The sequence below is a fragment of the Palaemon carinicauda genome, chromosome 2 (assembly GCF_036898095.1).
Source record: "Palaemon carinicauda isolate YSFRI2023 chromosome 2, ASM3689809v2, whole genome shotgun sequence".
NCBI classification, from domain to species: Eukaryota; Metazoa; Arthropoda; class Malacostraca; order Decapoda; family Palaemonidae; genus Palaemon; species Palaemon carinicauda.
In genome coordinates, this window is record NC_090726.1 from 67,015,077 (window position 1) to 67,035,076 (window position 20,000).

Consider the following 20,000-nt stretch of genomic DNA (forward strand, 5'->3'; position numbering starts at 1 on the left):
ACTAAATAAACTGCAGGATTAAACAGAAAATACACATTATACAGGATAAAAAAAAATTCAGATATTAGTTTTTTTTTCCAGAAGGGAACTGTTGAAACTGAACTAAAGCTAATGTTTCATTTACGTACATGTGCGAGAATTACCTTGAATTCTTATGCTTGTGCCAGCATAAGACTAAAGTACAACAAAGAAATTAATGGAAATAGAGAAGCGAGATAAAACTAAGATTTTTGATAAAACCAAAGCCTTTTTGTTCGTTAACTTTGTTCCGGTAATGATAGTTATCACCTTTATTCACCTGAACCCGCCATAAACGTAGAGTTAAAGATACGAACCATAGAAACCCCGAGATTCATGTGTTTTCAAAGCCGGCATCCATGAGGAGTGTGGACCCCGACATGGGGAACACAGGACCCCCTGCGACAAGCAAACGACGACAAGTATGGGTTGATCTGTAGTCTTGAAATCCTGATAACCTTCAGTAGGAAGAACAAGAATGGAATTACCGCAAAAGGAAGTGAAGTGGAGACGATGCGACGAAGGAAATGGCTCACGATGCGGGAGAAAGAAACCTGATTTTGTAAGGCGATTTCATTGATAGATTTTGTTATATAGCAAAACGGCTCACAGAAATGGTGGGTAATGACGCTAAAAAATACGGTTTAAAAACCTTTTACGATAAATATTAAACTTACTTAAAAGCTCCGCACCATGCACTTGAAAAATCCCATATAATAATAGATCCAAAGGATTCTTAAAATTGAAAATATAAATTTCAAGGATGTCCTCTACTTTGCATTAATAGCTTCTAGAAACGGAAAAAAGTAAAGTCAAAAGTTATTATTTATTTGAGAGAATAATTTATTCTACTTATTCTAAAAAATACGAGACAACTCTGCATGGTAGATGAAGCCATAAATTTCAGCCAAGACGACAACAAACTGCTTAGAAGAAAAGAAACCGCCACAGGAGACGTTTCTTCATCCCTTAAGGAGCATAATCTCACAAAGAAGACATTACTCTAATCAGATAATAAAAGATCCCCTCTGACAAAGCGACATTTTTTTGACTTTTTGTTTGCCTCTGTGGTTTGACTGGCACTGTTCTATCAAGACAGTTGAATAACTGTAAGCGCCCACTTTTCTTAGTTTCTATCTAACATCCAGTTAACGTGAATTACAATGCTTGCAGCTAGAGAGAGAGAGAGAGAGAGAGAGAGAGAGAGAGAGAGAGAGAGAGAGAGAGAGAGAGAGAGAGAGAGCAGCTACTTATCTAAAAGCAGTCCATCTAGACAGCAGAAGAAATTCGAACTTTAAATAAGACTTTTCTTTCCATAAGTGAACATTCATATCTAAGCGAGCATATAAGATTAAACAAATACGCAAATGAGTTAGCACATTCGTTTCATTGAAACTGTCAGGTAATATGACGAACGTAGTAACTCCAATTAAATTGTTCAGTTCTCCTTTCCTGTTTTGATATATATATATATATATATATATATATATATATATATATACATATATATATACATATATATATATATATATATATATATATATATATACATACATATATATATATATATATATATATATATATTCATATATACTGTTTACATATATATATATATATATATATATATATATATATATATATATATATATATATATATATATATATATATCAACACCAAAACAGGACAAAGGCCTCAGACATGTCATTTCATGTCTGGGGTTTGGCCAGTTTTCATCACCAATCTGGCCAGTGCGGATTGGTGATGGTGTGAGATTTCGTCTGGGTGGCCCTAACTAATACAGCTTCGCTGATCATGGCGATAACCAAACCCTTTCACCACTTTAAGGTATCCCCACTCAGGTAGGAATATATATATATATATATATATATATATATATATATATATATATATATATATATATATATATCATCTCCTACGCCTATTGACGCAAAGTGCAAAGAGACTCGGTTAGATTTCGCCAGTCGTCTCTATCTTGTGCTTCTAAATCAATAATTCTCCATTCATCATCACCTACTTCACGCTTCATAGTCCTCAGCCATGTAGGCTTGTGCCTTCCAACTCTTCTAGTGACTTGTGGAGATCAGTTGAAAGTTTGGTGAAATATGTATGTATATATATATATATATATATATATATATATATATATATATATATACTGTATAAATAAAAGAATGCAAGGTAATTCTCGTACTCGTACGAAAATGAAACAGCTTTAGTTCAGTTTCAACAATTCTCTTCTGAAAAAAAACAATTATCTGAATTTATATATATGTGTGTATATATATATATATATATATATATATATATATATATATATATATATATAATGTATATTGTATGAGTATATATATATATATATATATATATATATATATATATAATGTATATTGTATGAGTATATATATATATATATATATATATATATATATATATATATATATATATAATGTATATTGTATGAGTATATATATATATATACATATATATATATATATATCTATATATATATATACATATATATATATATATATATATATATATATATATGATAAATTTTGCACATTTTTACGTGTTTTTCATATTCAAATAAGCCATATATATTTTAGATATATTAATGTCTGGATTCTCTTAACGACCTCGGGATCAGAGCCCCAGGCGAAATCACACAAAGACAAGAGCTTGGCTCCGGCCGGGAATCGAACCCTGGTCGGCAAGCTTATATAGACAGTGACTAACCCATTTGGCCACGAAGAAAGATAAAAGTCAATGACAATTCTACTGTACTTATACCTGTCGAATTCAAGTATTTTGTACTTAGAATTGAAATCAACCCATCTTCACCATCGTAGCTAATTGGTAGTTTGTTACTTGGCATTCAATTAATGATAAATTCTAAGTACAAAATACTTGAATTCGACAGGTATAAGTACAGTAGAATTGTCATTGACTTTTATCTTTCTTCGTGGCCAAATGGGTTAGTCACTGTCTATATAAGCTTGCCGACCAGGGTTCGATTCCCGGCCGGAGCCAAGCTCTTGTCTTTGTGTGATTTCGCCTGGGGCTCTGATCCCGAGGTCGTTAAGAGAATCCAGACATTAATATATCTAAAATATATATGGCTTATTTGAATATGAAAAACACGTAAAAATGTGCAAAATTTATCATTAATTGAATGCCAAGTAACAAACTACCAATTAGCTACGATGGTGAAGATGGGTTGATTTCAATTCTAAGTACAAAATACTTGAATTCGACAGGTATAAGTACAGTAGAATTGTCATTGACTTTTATCTTTCTTCGTGGCCAAATGGGTTAGTCACTGTCTATATAAGCTTGCCGACCAGGGTTCGATTCCCGGCCGGAGCCAAGCTCTTGTCTTTGTGTGATTTCGCCTGGGGCTCTGATCCCGAGGTCGTTAAGAGAATCCAGACATTAATATATCTAAAGTATATATGGCTTATTTGGATATATATATATATATATATATATATATATATATATATTTCACCAAACTTTCAACTGGGCTCCACAAGTCACTAGAGAAGTTGGAAGACACAGGCCTACATGGCTGAAGACTATGAAGCGTGAAGTAGGAGATGATGAATTGAGAATTATTGATTTAGAAGCACAAGATAGAGACAACTGGCGAAACTGAGCCCTTAGCGACTATAGGCGTAGGAGATGATATATATATATATATATATATATATATATATATATATATATATATATATATATATATATATATATATCAAAACCTAGCACTAGAGTGGAGTTTCTTGGCCTATTGCAATTACCTGTTTATTACATTCTTTTTGCAAGAATAATAAGGTAATCCTTCAAGATGTGTATCAGAGACATTTGTTCTGATGATACTGATATTGAAATAGTATTTTGCTCTAATCCATAAGTACTCAAATTACATCTTTTATTAAATACATATTATCAGCATTTAAGAATAAAATTTCCTATTAATACCATAATCTGAACAACAAGAATTATCCTTCAACAGAAGGGCGCGAATTCTTTTAATGTAGCATTTACAAAAAGCCAAGACACACTATGTTTTTCAATATGAATTTGTCAAATTAAATTTCGATAATATTCTTCATTTGTTTTCCTTCCTCTAAATATACATTTGCATGGTCGCTCACTGCACTGAGAGAGAGAGAGAGAGAGAGAGAGAGAGAGAGAGAGAGAGAGAGAGAGAGAGAGAGAGAGAGAGAGAGAGAGAGTCAAATCCTCTGTTATAATATTTTGTAAATCAAAGGCTCTATTATGGTAACAAGGAATAACAAGATACACAAAACACAGCGTGTGTGCCTAGGAACATAATTTTTTATTCAATATTTTGTTATGTCAACTTTTCCTTCTTTATATTCTATCTGAGGCCTGTTGCTGATAGCAAAACCTATCCTAATGCATACCTTTGTTGTTGCTGCTGCTTTTTTAGGTTTAAAATCTTTTTGGCTTCTTTGCTATGATTGCTAAACGTAAGACAACTTCATGTAAAAGAAAAGAAAAATAATCAGTTGTGAGCAATTCCAAGAACAAGTTACCTGCAGCTGGTTTTAGAATATCAAATGCTAACTTAAACTTATCAATAGAAATTTAATAAATTTGTCCAACTATGAGTTACAAAAAACTGAAGGATAAGTATGAAATACTTTTGCATTGTTAATGAGAGCTGCATTAATCTTGTTCTGAACAATATCAAACAACAAGGCCCTTGAGTAATTACAAAAATATAGATAAGATGTGAAATGTACATGGATTTGCTTCCCATCTTTTATTGTACTTTATTTTTGTTCCTCAACCTTACGCAAGACAAGATTAATATCAACTGTTAATGACAATGCAAATGTATTTTCTAAATGGTCTTCAGTATTTCGTGACATTATACGGTGTTCCAACATAATGATTTTTCCAGGTTAATCTAAAGAAGTTAATCGCAAACAATTTCTATAGATAATTTTTACCTTCATTTTAAGCCTAGGATATTTCTTAGATGCGTAACGGATTTTACCTACCCAGCTAAATTTAATTTCTTCATGATTTTCGGTTTACTCATCAAATATCCACTTGTTTTGGTCTTTCGGTCTCTTGACCATAAACATCAACGGTGTCAATCTCGTTTCATCAATAACTTTAATAACGGTTATGATCGCAGTCCCAAAAGCTTCAAAAAAATTTTCTCATCATGATCGCGATTTACTCCAAGTAAAAGTCCCCATTAGAGGTTTTGCAAAAGTGAATAAATAAACCTTTGGATAAAAGGCGTAAAACACAGGAATAAGAAGAAAATTCAGTAGTGCAAAACGTCCACTGCACTCCAGTAGCTTGTAAAAACAACCTGATCCCCACTGATTGGGCCAAATGTTACGCCCACGGCAAAATTAATGAGAATAAACCACAGCAATGGAAAAAAAAATAATGTTGCACACATAAAGATAGCAATATGCAAATGAATACTGCTGGACCGGTAAGAAATCTTCTTTTCTAATTCTCCAATGCGCAATTAACAGAGAATTCTGTTACAAAATCATAGTATAAATTGGGAGAGAAATTGGAGAACGAACATTAACAAGGACTGGAATCTCAGGATAAAAATAAATGATTTCTTTATGCGTGTGAGGTTCGGCGCTGATATGTGTAAGGAACATTATGCAATCAGGGGACAAGTGGCTTCTGTCACTTCAACGAGGAATTACTACCAGCGTGGCTTCATTCTCATAATACGAACTACGCTCCCCCACATTTTCGCATTTTTGGATGAAACGCTTCTACTTACAGTACTCTCTCAGAATGCTATTTGAAAATTCAGCAGATCGGTAAACAAACATGTTTATGATGACATAGCCTATCTGAGGAGATCAACAAAATGTACCAACTTCTCTGTTATCGTAGCTGTTACGTTGAAAGGAAAAGATTGCAAGCAATTTAGAATAGATCATCCAAGATTAGACTACCTAGAAAGGTAGGAATCCCGTCTTTACAAAAACAAAATTCTTCTTCTCATTTTTCATGTCTTGTGAACACTCTGGTTAAAAGGGCATTCTTATACGCCTTGCCTGATGTAGGTCGATTGAAAGATGAATGATGAAAGGTAAACATAGCCCTTTATGTCAAGATTAAAAAAAAAAAAAAAAAAAAAAAAAAACGGCACGAACATCACTATCTTGCATGACCCTGGCAAGATAACTAAATTACTTCGTTAGGAATTAAAATTGTCATTATATTTTAATGACATTACCTCTAATGATAAGTAGATAGCCATAACTGTGATTACAAAGTCGCATATTAATTGCAAAAGCCTTGAATCCAAGGAAACTGGATCCTTGAAACGACATAATTGGATATTGAACTATACAATAAACAATGAAAATGGGGATTAAACTAAAACTTTATTCATGAAGTTTTCATTTTTATAAAGAATATACTTATTTAAATTCCCTTCATCGGATTATCGATAGAATAAGGAAGACCGAACAACTGATATTCTGAAAAAAAAAAAAAAAAAAGTGCAAATTTTTCAAAAGCATGTGAATAAGGTATGAGAGGTAGAAAAAATTAATAAAATTAATAACCTACCGTATTGAATAAATCAAAACGCAAAGAAATAACACTAAGTAACCAAACAATGAAAATACAATATCAATCGAAATGATCATTTCATATTGGGTGAAAAGTAGGACAGCGACCCACACTATTCAGAGGTATTTGGGTCCAAAGAATAAGAGGGAATCGTTTTTCCCGTATGAAAATTTTCAGTGGTATGGATAAGAATCTTATTTATCCTATTTTCTACAAAAAATCAGAATGATGATAAACTCTGCATTTACTTACCAACTGTGATAGAATCAAAATGACACGGAAACGGCGACTTCCTTACCTGAAAAGAAAAGAAGGTCTGCTTAAAGATATCTAAAAGTTAAAGGACTGAAAATCCTTATTACATTACATATTGACAATGTGTGTGAGAGAGAGAGAGAGAGAGAGAGAGAGAGAGAGAGAGAGAGAGAGAGAGAGAGAGAGAGAGAGAGAGAGAGAGAGAGAGAGAGAGTACTTTAACTAAACACGAGGAAAGTCTGACTGAGAAAGATAACTTTTCACTACCAATAAAGCGAGTAATATTGAGACGTCACAACTAATAAGGATGGCCATGAAGCATCAGATTCATTTTGTCTTTTCATGAGTTTGCTTCTTGCTCCAAGCAAAGACGGAATTTTCTCAAGCCATTCGCTACTGAGCAAATCTATCTCCAAAACGTCTGAATATAAACATCCCTAAAAACGTAACAAGTATAATGCCTCTTATCTATCCTGAGTTAATTAGATGGAATGAAAGGAGAGTTTTCAATTTGCAGTGTATCTTACGAGGTGATTTCTGACTTTCACTTTTCGTAAATTTGTTCTAAAGTTATAGAGAAAACAATGAGGTGTGGTTAATCTACTAGACAACAATACATCGCCCACTTGAAAAATTTGATATAAATAGACACATGAAAGCAGAGATACAATTGTACTCTGGTTGAGAAGTGAAAGAATGTTCTCAGTATTTTATATTTTTTTCTCTAATAAATTTTTGTTTTTCCTATTTAGGCCTCATCATGTTTTACGTTTGGACTGAATAATAATAATAATAACAAGAGCAATCAAAAATTTCTGACCTCCGCCAAAGGTTAATGGATCTATCTGTGGTGGAAATTTCGCCAAAATCTGTCAATTTGTTTTAACGCTATCTTTAAAATGGCAAAAAATAGAAATCCGGATCTGGAATCCGGTTCCGAATCCGGATCATCTCCAAAATTTAATAGGCTCGTCCATGACCTAAAATCTATCTGTGGTGAAAATTTCGTCAAAATCCGTTGGAGTAGTTTTGACGTAATCCTGTTCACGCACAAATAAGCAAATAAATAAATAAACCTACTCGAAAACACAACCTCGTTGACGGATAATAATAATAATAATAATAATAATAATAATAATAATAATAATAATAATAATAATAATAATAATAATAATAACAATAATAATAATAATAATAATAATAATAATAATAATAATAATAATAATAATAATAATAATGAGTATTAATTATCCCCAGTTATATACGTTGTATGTTTAAAAAATACAGGAGCTTACTTTGTAAAAAGTGTGAAACCCCCTGTATCTTTTAACAGTGGATTTTAATAGCCAAGATTCTTAGACACGGCATGGTGCTTTTTTCAAGTTAATACTAACAATATGAAATCAGGAATGGATTAGCTGATGGCTCGCTTGCTGCAAGGCAATGGTCTCACTAAACAGCTTCTCGGCTACTTTGGGTGCAACTTCTTCTATGGCTGCCCTTGACTCGGTTAGTATCAATTTTAATTTCAATTCAAAGATCAAGATCATTCTGTGCAACCCCAATGGGAGACAGAAATTTATTGAAAATTATATACTCTATATGGATCTTCGTAAAGGTAAGAAAATATTATTTCGACTGTTCTTATATTTGTAAAATAACATAAAACACAAAAATTCTGTTCTTTAAGCTTGTGTATCATTTATTTCCTATAAAAAGAGAGAAACTGAGTTGTGTACTTTTCATTATAATCACATTATGATGAATAGGAAATAAAACAATATAGTAGTTGCAGTCCCTATCAGAGAGCAATGTAATGTTTGTCCAAGAGGGATAAAAAATCCCTTGAAATGTCGTATTTTATTATTAATCAATCTAAATTTTCTCTCTTTCAGCTTTACACGATCACAGATACAATAAAAAAGTGGTAGTTTTAGATTAAGCTCAGCTTATGATATCACCGGCTGTTATTTCTGGAGCAACTCGTGAAGCTGAAATGATTAGGTCTGTATCTACTTGTAGGTAGCGGGATCAAAGTTGGGACACTGAATTGCATGCTACACTTTTATTAGGAGCTGGGATGCCTCATTTGTTAGGATAGTCACTAGAGGCCCAGTGAGGCTTAACCTCTCTCATGCAACCAGATCGACCTTCTCAAGGATCCTCCATTGGCGGTGATATAAAGGGCATGCATCAGGGAGGTGGGAAAATTGGTATGAATTTAAAGGTGTTGGCAAGGCTTCTTTCTGCAATGAATGATGGTATGGCTTAACTGTTCATTTACGTGGATGCTTGGCACCAATTTGGTTACCAGACTATTTCATATAAACGGGGGACAGAGGAATATCCACCTACGTTACCTTATCTATCGCCTGCTTCTTGTTCTGTCTGCACAGGATTTCTAAGAGCTTAAGGCAACGATTATCATTTGCAGAGTTGATGATTTTTTTGGTGTTTTTTAGCCGGCCCCCAGTTAAAGACATCTGGATTGATATGATTGACGATTGTGGACCAAGAACACATCACCAACCCACAAAGACAAGCTGATTACAAGTGCAAAATATGAAACAAAGTATTTCTTTAAAATCAACGGAAACAATTAAGAAACAGCAGCACAATCGATCAAAAACTAGTTTTCAGAGATAAAATCCAGTCTTCAAATTGTAAACAGAAGGATATTCCTTCACAAGGATCACCATAAAAGCCGTTCTCAATATAGTAAAGTAAAAAAAATATATCTGTAAAATCCAACCGGGCATCGGCAGCAATGGAATCATCCAAATCAGATACTTCAAAGATAAGTCAAGATAAAAGCAAAAAAATTCACAATAGTATCACAGCCATTAAGTATTATCCTAAACTACCAAAAAATGATAGAAATTTTATTTTTAGCAAAGCCTAGCAAAGATAATTTAAATCCAAAAGATCCCATATTCAAATATGAGCAAAAACCAAACTTACATTAATATGAAATAATTCTAACACGAGGACTCCTATACATTTTGGAGCACAACTATATCTTATCAGATTATAGGTTGAAATAGTATTGCAACGATCGAAATGAGAAATCAATGGTCCCAGATCTGATAATGAAGCAAGAACATCCGTTCAAAATAACGTCGACGAGCTGAACAAAGCATCAAGTCTCAGAAGGTTCGAACGAACAAAATTGTCATCAAGATATTTTACAAGATTGAAAACACAAATCACTCACTTAAAAACACAACGACAGCAACATTGTACAAATACTCGCATTACATTATCACAGATTCGCCATACAAATCAAGGGAAAGATCCTCATCACAAAGGCTTAAAGAACAGTTACAGACATAACCGAATGGATGACACTAGAGACCGTATATCTGCAGCGGATAGTTCACAAATACTGTACGTATTCAAGTACGTAAATTACTTGAAGGAGTAAAGAAGAACTAAATTAGTAATCACTGATCATTGCAACAAAAACCATGAAATTACCAAGAAATTACATACATGATCGTATGTATCTATAGATGAATAATAATAATAATAATGATAATAATAATAATAATAATAATAATAATAATAATAATAATAATAATTCTGAGGAGTGCTACCAAATCAAGTTAAATGCAGAGGACAGGCTGTACAATTTAGGGAAATGTGTGTGTTTGTGTGCAAGAAAAAGGAATCAATGGAAACATTGTATATTAAGCTAAATGAAATAAGTAAAGACATCAAAATTCAGGCACTTAAATAGTTGTGACTTTCTACTAAAACATTAGTCTATGAGAAAAAAAAGTGCAAGTGGATGCCCAATATACACAATTTCGAACTTGAACAACATGGGATATCTAAAGGTAAAGTACTGAGAGGTTATATAAGCAACTGAATGAGTGAGAGAAGCAGATAACTGACTTTTCTATAGGACCTGTATAAGAGGCATTCAGAGGCCTCCATCCTCCTCCCATTCAGGTTTTTTTTTTTTTATTACAGGGACCAGACTTAAGTCGCACATCATACATGATATTATATAATCTTAACATCTTACTTAAGTAATCTCAAGCATTCAGAATTACTGATCTTTTCCTAAAAAACAACTTCTCTTTTGTCTACATTTGATGAATCTTTCATCCTTTTTATTATACTATGGCACTGTCTATATCCCACAATTGGCTATTATCTCATTCCATATGTTCATTGTTCATTTTATCTATGATCAGCCCTTGATAGCGGAGAATTAGCGAAACATGCGATAAAGCATATTCAAAAGACGATGTTTCAAGTGCTTTCACGTATACTTTAAACATTTTCCTTAGAAATTATAATCTCCCGGAAGGTCATCGTGCGCAAACCTCTCCACTTCCAAAACTCATTTTATGCACGAGCTCTGTCGTATATAACAGCCATTATATGCTGATGCATATGAAGCTTCTCTAATCCTTCTATTCATCCTCAAGGTAATTCTTCGACCATGGACCAGGCAGAAGAAAATATATATCATATAGCCGAGCCATTTGATCACAACGTTACAGGAAGGAATTTCATTTTGTTCTTTATATAGAAAATATGCCAAATCTTATTTTCTTTTTCAGATTCATTACACTGTTTGATTTACTATCAGTGTAAATTCAGGTAGAAAAGGGCTTGTAAAATCTCAACTAGCTCTTCTTTACTAAATGGAAATATTAGTATTCGCTTTAAGCGTACCCATCTTTGTATTGATATCATTGATATATATATATATATATATATATATATATATATATATATATATATATATATATATGTGTGTGTGTGTGTGTGTGTGTGTGTGTATATATTTATATTTATATACATATATATATATATATATATATATATATATATATATATATATATATGTATATATACATATATATGTATGTATATGTATATACACATATGTATACATATATACTGCATATATACTCACTAACCTTGCCTTTGTCCAACATTAAGAAAATTTTCCATAACTCCCATTAAACTGCCAGAGCTTCCAAATAAAATCCCCCCAAAGATACCTTAATCATAGAGATGAAATATATTCTGCATAGTCACACCTGCTATAGGTCGATCGCTTTTAATCAACGGTTAGCGGTATGAACAAATGTTTATAAATCCTATAGTAATATTTATGAAATCTTCAGTGCAGAGATATTCTCTCTCTCTCTCTCTCTCTCTCTCTCTCTCTCTCTCTCTCTCTCTCTCTCTCTCTCTCTCTCTCAAATCCGTATTCTCCCCGTAACTTTCACCTGGTCCCCGTCTTTGATTTATCTAATGGTTCAGCCCATTGATACAAATGATTAAGATTGCACTTAACGGCCAATAAAAACTGACGCTTCTCTTTTTAACCCTTGTCCGTCTCTGGTCGTAAATATACGACATGGAATCGCCGTTTCTTGCGAAAGTTGACGGTTTAAGGATTTAATCGGTATCCTGTGTTTGGGGAGTACTAAGGCGGCTTTGCGGAGACAGGAGTACATTTGTAGTAGATTAGATGAATAGATAGATACATGTAGACCAAAACTTAAATGTAAAAGGATCCAAAACGGAGTTCAGATAGATATAGTGATAAACGGTAGTCGTATATAAAAGCCAGCCAAAAAAAGATTGAGATACAGTAGATATGCTTATAGGTATACATACAGACAGATAGACAGATAGATAGATAGATAGATAGATAGAAATAACACCTACAAGGCAAAAGAGGGGATGTGTACACATAAAAACAGAGAGAATCTGTTAAAAAGAAGATAGGAAAAAGAGAAAATACAGTGTTTAACATATATAGGAAGTTGAAAAGATTCCTATGTATCCAGCTATGTAGCAGTGATATGAAAGAGAGGAAGAGAAGGTCGAATACATGGCAGATATATAAGATGAAAACGAGAAATATTATACGCTTGTACCAACCGTGTGTCACACAATTGTACATAATTCCTTTTGTATATATTATGCTTGTATCTTCGCTCTTCCCTTGCACTAAAACGAACATGAAAATTCATGTCTGCTTTTCTCCTCTGTAACATTGTCAATATTTAAAAAAAGGAATTATGTACAATTGTGTGACACACGGTTGGTACACGCTATAGGAAAGAAATTGACTCGAATTTGTTTCGTAGAATACATAGGAAATAATCAAATAGGAATCGTAAAGAAAGGGTAGGAAAAAGATGGTGCGACAGGGATTAAGTAAAAACGCTATGAGAGAGAGAGAGAGAGAGAGAGAGAGAGAGAGAGAGAGAGAGAGAGAGAGAGAGAGAGAGAGAGAGAGAGAGTACGTTATCATTAATGTACGAATAATTTCACCATGTTAGAATGAGAATCACCTCTCACACTTAGGTAAGACCCATAATCGCCTATTTAATCAAAGGGCTTCTCAAAAGCATTATCCACAAGGGCCAAGGCATCTTCAACAACTATTTCCACTATCTAATAGGTACACAATGTACTACCAGGCAGTGACATTCTATTGTAGATTTTAAAGGAAACTAGAGGGACACCCAGTAGACTGCATGCATTCGCCACGCAAAACAGTCTCATTTTGCTCTTAACTCTATTGCGTACTGGTATTTTGATGTATTTTTTTCAAAATATATTGGATTTTTCCGCGTATCAAAATATTTGCCACTTACTTAATATTGCGACAATTTTCAAAGTAATGTGGGTAACTTAATTTTTGGTTAAAATCGGTACAGTGTTTTTTGTGCAATGTTGCTCACAAAGAAATAAACAAACTAAGAAACAGACGACAGTGGTAAATAGATTGGCGAAGGCAATTCCATACGGTTCCTTCCCTTTCCCGTCTCGAGGATAGAACGCAGTTCCCTCGGGGGTCATGTGCCGAGAATTTTACTATTGCAAATGATACGTGGGTCTTCCAGCATACTTTAAAAAAAAAAAAAAAAAAAAAAAAAACCACGAAAATTTTCGGTGGGCAAAACTAATGCACCTAATAGTCTTGTCTAGGAAAACGAGGAAGGATGAAAACACAACGAAACAAGAATAAATACTGGCTATGTTACCATATTCATCAAGCAACCAAATAGTTTTCTTGCTATGCAATTTATTATCTTGGAATGCGATGAAGACGAATGAAATGAATAAAAAAAAATCCCAATATAACATACTAATAGCTATGTCGGGATTGCATGTCATTTCCCTCGAGACATGTACTTATTTACGTCGGGTTCAATTAATTTCTTTTGGGCCTCCAATTGAGAGAGAGAGAGAGAGAGAGAGAGAGAGAGAGAGAGAGAGAGAGAGAGAGAGAGAGAGAGAGAGAGAGAGAACCACTCAACTTAAACCCGTTTAAAATTTACAATTGACACAGTAGATATTACTGATTCAGCGACTTGACTACCTTAGCCAATCTGAAACAGACACGCACAAACCAGCGTGCTTGCGCAGAAATGCTTTCCCACGTTAGCTGCGCTGCAATCAACGAGAACCGGGGCTGTTATTCTTAACCTTTTGTTTCTAAGCCACCTTACACAATTGGCACACACTGCTACTTTCACTGCAGCTAATTCGGATGAAATATCTTTGCTTGAATTAAATTTGTCGAGATTTACGTTTCGCTGAATAAACAGCCTGACTTGTCACGTGACCTGTGCTATGAGTAGCGACAGATTATTTCTGCGACAACTTTCACTTCCTGAAATCGTTTTTGGAAATAAAATGGAGACAAAATAATCAAAGGTTTCAAGGTACTCATGAATGGCAGAGGCAAGGGACAGTGACAAGGCCCGACAGACTAACCATATATACACATGATCATCGCCCAAGCCCCCTGTCCACCCATTCTTGGACCAGAGAGGGACAGACAATGGCTGCTGATGACTCAGCAGGTAGATCTAACACCCAATCCTTAGCTCGCAAGGATGGCAAGGTTGCTGACACCACAAGAAACTATCAAGTTTGAGCATGACTCGAACCCCACTCCGGCAAACACCAGGCAGAGACGTTTCCAATAGGCCACCACAAGTTTAGGATACAATTAATTCTAAAAGTCTGCTTATAGGATTAAGGTAAGATTTATCAATCCATTTAAGTTATTCTATCAAAGTAAAGAAAATATTAAATATATAGAACATTACGAATAAAACTAAAAATTTAAGAAATATACTAATTTGATAAGAGGGGCAGAAAAAAGAATAAATGAATTCACACAACTAGATACTAAACAAAAACAGTACCAATATATATCCATTTATATAAGGGCATACAAATTACTCTTGAGCGTTGCTAAGAAACAAATAATATTATAGAAAAAGTACCTATGAAATCGTTTTGAATAACATTCAAAATCTGGGCAGTCATCATCACTCACTCCTCTCAACACGAACACGTTAATATATGACTGTACTACTAATTAGATGATTAAGTACAAGTATAACTTTAGATTATGCTGAAAAAGATTGTGGTCTCCATCCTTATTCCATCCATTCCATAGTTTTCTCCAAGTCTCGGAGTGGGAAATATATTGTTTTTCTCCCTTCTTTCTTCCATTTCTTTGTCCTCTTCAGGTCTTGGAAGAAAAAATGTTATGGTGTCCATCCTTATGCAATCCGTTCCTCAGTTTTCTCCATGTTTGATGAAGAAAAGACATTATTCTTCACCCTTCTTCCATTCATTTCTTTGGTTTAAGGTTTTGTTGAAATAATGGATTTTGGTCTCCATCTACCTTCAATAGATCACACAGTTTTTTCATGCCTTAGTGGACGTATGATATAGTTCTCTACACTTCCTCCATTCATTTTGTTGGCCTTTTCTCGTCTTGGTGAAAAAAAATATTGAGTCTCTATCTTTCTTTCCTACATCTTTTATTTTTTAATTCCTATAAGTCTCGTTGAGAAAACGGATTTGGTCTGCACTTTTTCAATCAATTTCTTTGTTTTCTAAATGTATTAGTGAGAAAGGAACACGAATCCCTTCCCCGTCTGTACTGTCTGTTTCCCACTTTTCTTGATGTATGTAAAGCCAAGGGACATCAAGGGTTTCTTGTTTTCTTCCCATCCTTTTGTATTCCTATTCTTTCCTGTTGGAGTTCCTGGGCTTATAGCATCCAGCTTTTCCAACTAGGGTTGTAACTTAAATAATAATAATAATAATAATAATAATAATTTTTCAAGCCTGGGGAAAGAAAAGGACAGCAGGTACTACAGTCCCCTCTTCTCAGTGCCTGTTTCCATAAGTTCTACGGGAGAAAGTTGAATTACGTTCCATTAATTTTCCTTCCAATTAGATTGCATTTTTATATCTGGGTGAGGAAGTAACAGACTTTATTTTTCTTCTACTGTAATTATTCATTGGCTACTTTCCTCTCGGTAAGGGTAGAAGAGACTCTTTAGCTATGGTAAGAAGCTCATCTAGGAGAAGGACACTAAAAAAATCAAACCATTGTTCTCTAGTCTAGGGTAGTGCCATAGCCTCTGTACCATGGTCTTCCACTGTCTTGGGTTAGAGTTCTCGTACCTAAGGGTACACTTGGACACACTATTCTATCTAATTTCTCTTCCTCTTGTTTTGTTAAAGTTTTTTATAGTTTATATGGGAAATATTTCTTTTGGTGTTGTTGTTGCTCCTAGATTGTTTTATTTTTCCTTGTTTCATTTCGTCACTGGGCTACTTTCCCTGTTGGAGCCCCTGGGCTTGTAGCATCCTGCTTTTCCAACTAGGGTTGTGGCTTGGCAAGTAATAATAATCATGATAATACCCTTTTTATTGATTTTCATAAATGGGCAAGATAAGGAAATCAGGTTGCCTATCCACTCTTTGATGAAAACTATCCGTTTCCTATTGCTATAAATCTTCCAAGGCGTGAATGCATTGCTCTCTCGGCGTTCCCCACCTTATGCATTTGTGTTCATGATGAACAACAGCAATAAAAATACTTACAGATACTAATCGGCAACAAAATCATCATTAGTACAGAATTTCAATATATAAAAAGCACAGGAAGAAAACAAAACAGAAATTTGTGAAGCAAAGGTATAAACAATGTGTTTGTCGCAAAGGCAGCTGATGAAGCGGACTGAATGATTTCCACTGACCGGTATAACAACCGGTTAACCGGGATCCAGTCAAGAACTCTTTGTGAAAATGAGCCGTTGTTGCAATACACCCACCCAAAAGAAAGAAGCGGAAAAAGTTGACAGGTAACTCTTCAGTCAACCCCACACAATGCATATGAGAGAGAGAGAGAGAGAGAGAGAGAGAGAGAGAGAGAGAGAGAGAGAGAGAGAGAGAGAGAGAGACTCAAATTAAGGGGAGAAAATCTGAAAATACAATTAGTTTAAATTATTTCATAATTTTAGTTGCATTTAAGTCCAAAGAGAGAATAATGGCAGTATGGTTGTTACTAACCCCCATTACTGCCGATTACTACTCAAAAGTTTCGTCAGTTCAGACGAAACCATTCCTGTAACCTCTATCACTCTGAGAGGTAATCCTATATCCTCCCCATCATTCTCTCTCTCTCTCTCTCTCTCTCTCTCTCTCTCTCATCAGGTGACTTTAAATGTCACAAAATTATAACTAACCATTGTTACGTACGAGTAGTTGTTTCGAAAAACAAGCTACAGCAGCTAGTCACGAAGGTTATAAAGTAGTTAATACAAGATACTGAGCGAAGTGTAAAGGTCATACAGCTGCAAGCGTAGTTAAAATTCCGTTAGGTTGTTACAGTAACGCTAAGGTAACTTATTGGAAATAAAAGGTCTTAAAAATGTCTCACCAGTACCCCGTGCCCCAAATCCGAAAGGTCTTGGAAATTTATGAAGCAAATTCACTCAATCTTAAAAGGCCACAGAGGCATTAATAATTTGTTATGCTATCGATCATAACGTACATAATCCCTTGTAAACAACAATGATCATTAACAGGTATTTAGTTTGTTTTAGTAACACTTTCCGGAAGCAACTTCTAAGAAGCTTCGTGTTTGTTGATATTCGTTAGGTTTGGATAATGTGAGGATTCTTTTGTTGTTTTTAAGGCGCTCTTGTTATGCAACGATCTTGATCATCACCGTATTTCTTTGTGTCCGATGTGAATGTTTCGTTTCATAAGTTTATATAAGCACTTGATAATTGGAATTTATTACATGGTTACCATCTTTATTGTTGATACGCATCTATCTGTTCTTACTTAGTTTTAATCTTTTTCCTTTTCATACCACTTTTATCTCTCCAAGCAGGTTGCAATGTCATAACTTTGACTTTCACCATATATTGTTATTATTTTATTTCATAATTGTTTAAACCAAATCTGGTCATCCAACACATACACTCATGAGCATTTAGTCTTAGGAAAAATCTACTCATGTTTCGGCAAAGCTGCCTTCAATTGTTTAACATATAATAGAGCCCGAAGTTCTAAAATTCTAAGATTTATTTTTACTTGAAATGATAACTATTAAATAGTCAAGCCATGGCAAATTGGTTTCCAATTTAGATCTTATTGCCTCATCAATGTTAAAGCTCTTTCTTCGAATTCGTCAGTTTTCAAGGTTTAATGCAAATAACAAAATTGAAACATAAAAATTTGGATACAAATAGTTTAACTCCACAATGAATCCAAGCTATACTTAAACTATAACCTCTGGCAATGGCAGCATTCTTGGGAACCAATTTGCACCGGTTGTTGACGAATGTTTCAAAACGAATAATTTGGAGGAAAGTAAACACGCATTTGTGGTTGTACAATGGACATGGTGCATCATTTCTCTTGCCTCTTGGGTACGTTTGGATTAATGGACGGAGAGAGGAGACGATACATTGTTTATTCCAATGGGAGGATTAGCATAGACTATTATGTGATCAATGTTAATACGAATAATTATAAAATTAACACTTCATCACCACACACAAATTATATATTTAATGGGAAAAGAATCCGGAAACATTAAAAGCCTGAATTCACATTCAAGTTTCTAGTTCTAGAGTGCTACGATATTCATTAATAAAGTAACCATCTTGAAATGAAAGGGAACATGCTAGCATATCTTAATGAAAGGAAAGGTCTGTAAATAGTACTCTTGTTATTAGGAGTCAACATAGGCTGGGTAGTAAATACCTAATTTACATAAGCAAGCTTATATCAGGGCAATAAATAGTCTTAGGATTGCGTCATGCAGTATTGAAACTGTTATTTTTATGTTATTCGTACCACTTGTCAATAGGTCAATGGACTCATACACAAGAAATTCAGCAATATCAAAACGAATTAACCATCAAAAGGGGTAAATGTATATCAAGAACATTAATTTTGTTTTAATTTGTTATTTGCGAAACTTTGTTATTCGATGATAACTGTTACCCCTACCAGTTCCTGCAATAATAATAATAATAATAATAATAATAATAATAATAATAATAATAATAATAATAATAATAATAATAATAATTCAAAATTTGCATTTATAGGGTAAATGACAAAATTAATTGAGATTACTAAGCAAGTTTGTATGGATAAGAATTTTTACTTCACCAATTAGAAGAAAAACAGCACATAAATGACAGGCACAGTATTGAGGTATGGAGCTAGCAAACAATTACTGTCCGAATAGATAAATAACGGCATGAATAAAAAAAAAATGAAAATAAGATTGCATTTCATCAAATCCTTGTGTACATAGTCGAAAGTAGTTCCCAGATCCTGGCAAAACATTCAATTGTTGGATTAAATTCTCCAGATTTACTTCGCTTCTTAATATGCTTACTTATCCAAACCGACTTCGCCGATAATATCGGCCAGTAAGAGTCAGATTCAGAATCAACTTACCACATAGAGAGAGAGAGAGAGAGAGAGAGAGAGAGAGAGAGAGAGAGAGAGAGAGAGAGAGAGAGAGAGAGTGAGAGAGAGAGAGAGAGGGAGAGAGTGCAAACACCGCTTTTCAATGTGCACACCTCTATTCGAGCTTGTCTTGCCCAGTCCTGTGTTTAGCCTGCACTATGCTATCCTTGCACACCGAAGGATGTCTGACTTACTATGAAAACGAAGATGGATAGAGGACAGATTACTCAAAGAATAAAATTACCAAAAAATGATTTTTAAGAGACATCACAAATAAAAATGTTGAAAATCAAAGATTCTTCCCAACCTGCAATAT

At 34.0% G+C, this 20,000-nt stretch overlaps 1 protein-coding gene across 5 annotated transcripts in view; it reads right to left on the reverse strand.

Moving 5' to 3' along the window:
- LOC137625715 (uncharacterized) overlaps nucleotides 1-20,000 on the reverse strand; it is a 294,152-nt gene that overhangs the window by 114,826 nt on the left and 159,326 nt on the right. The window contains exon 2 of one of the 5 annotated variants that reach the window (XM_068356625.1): nucleotides 6,887-6,932. The exons of the other annotated variants lie outside the window; for them this stretch is intronic. The gene's annotated coding sequence lies outside the window, so the exon portion shown is untranslated. The remainder of the gene's footprint in view (nucleotides 1-6,886; nucleotides 6,933-20,000) is intronic. 5 annotated transcript variants of the gene reach the window in all.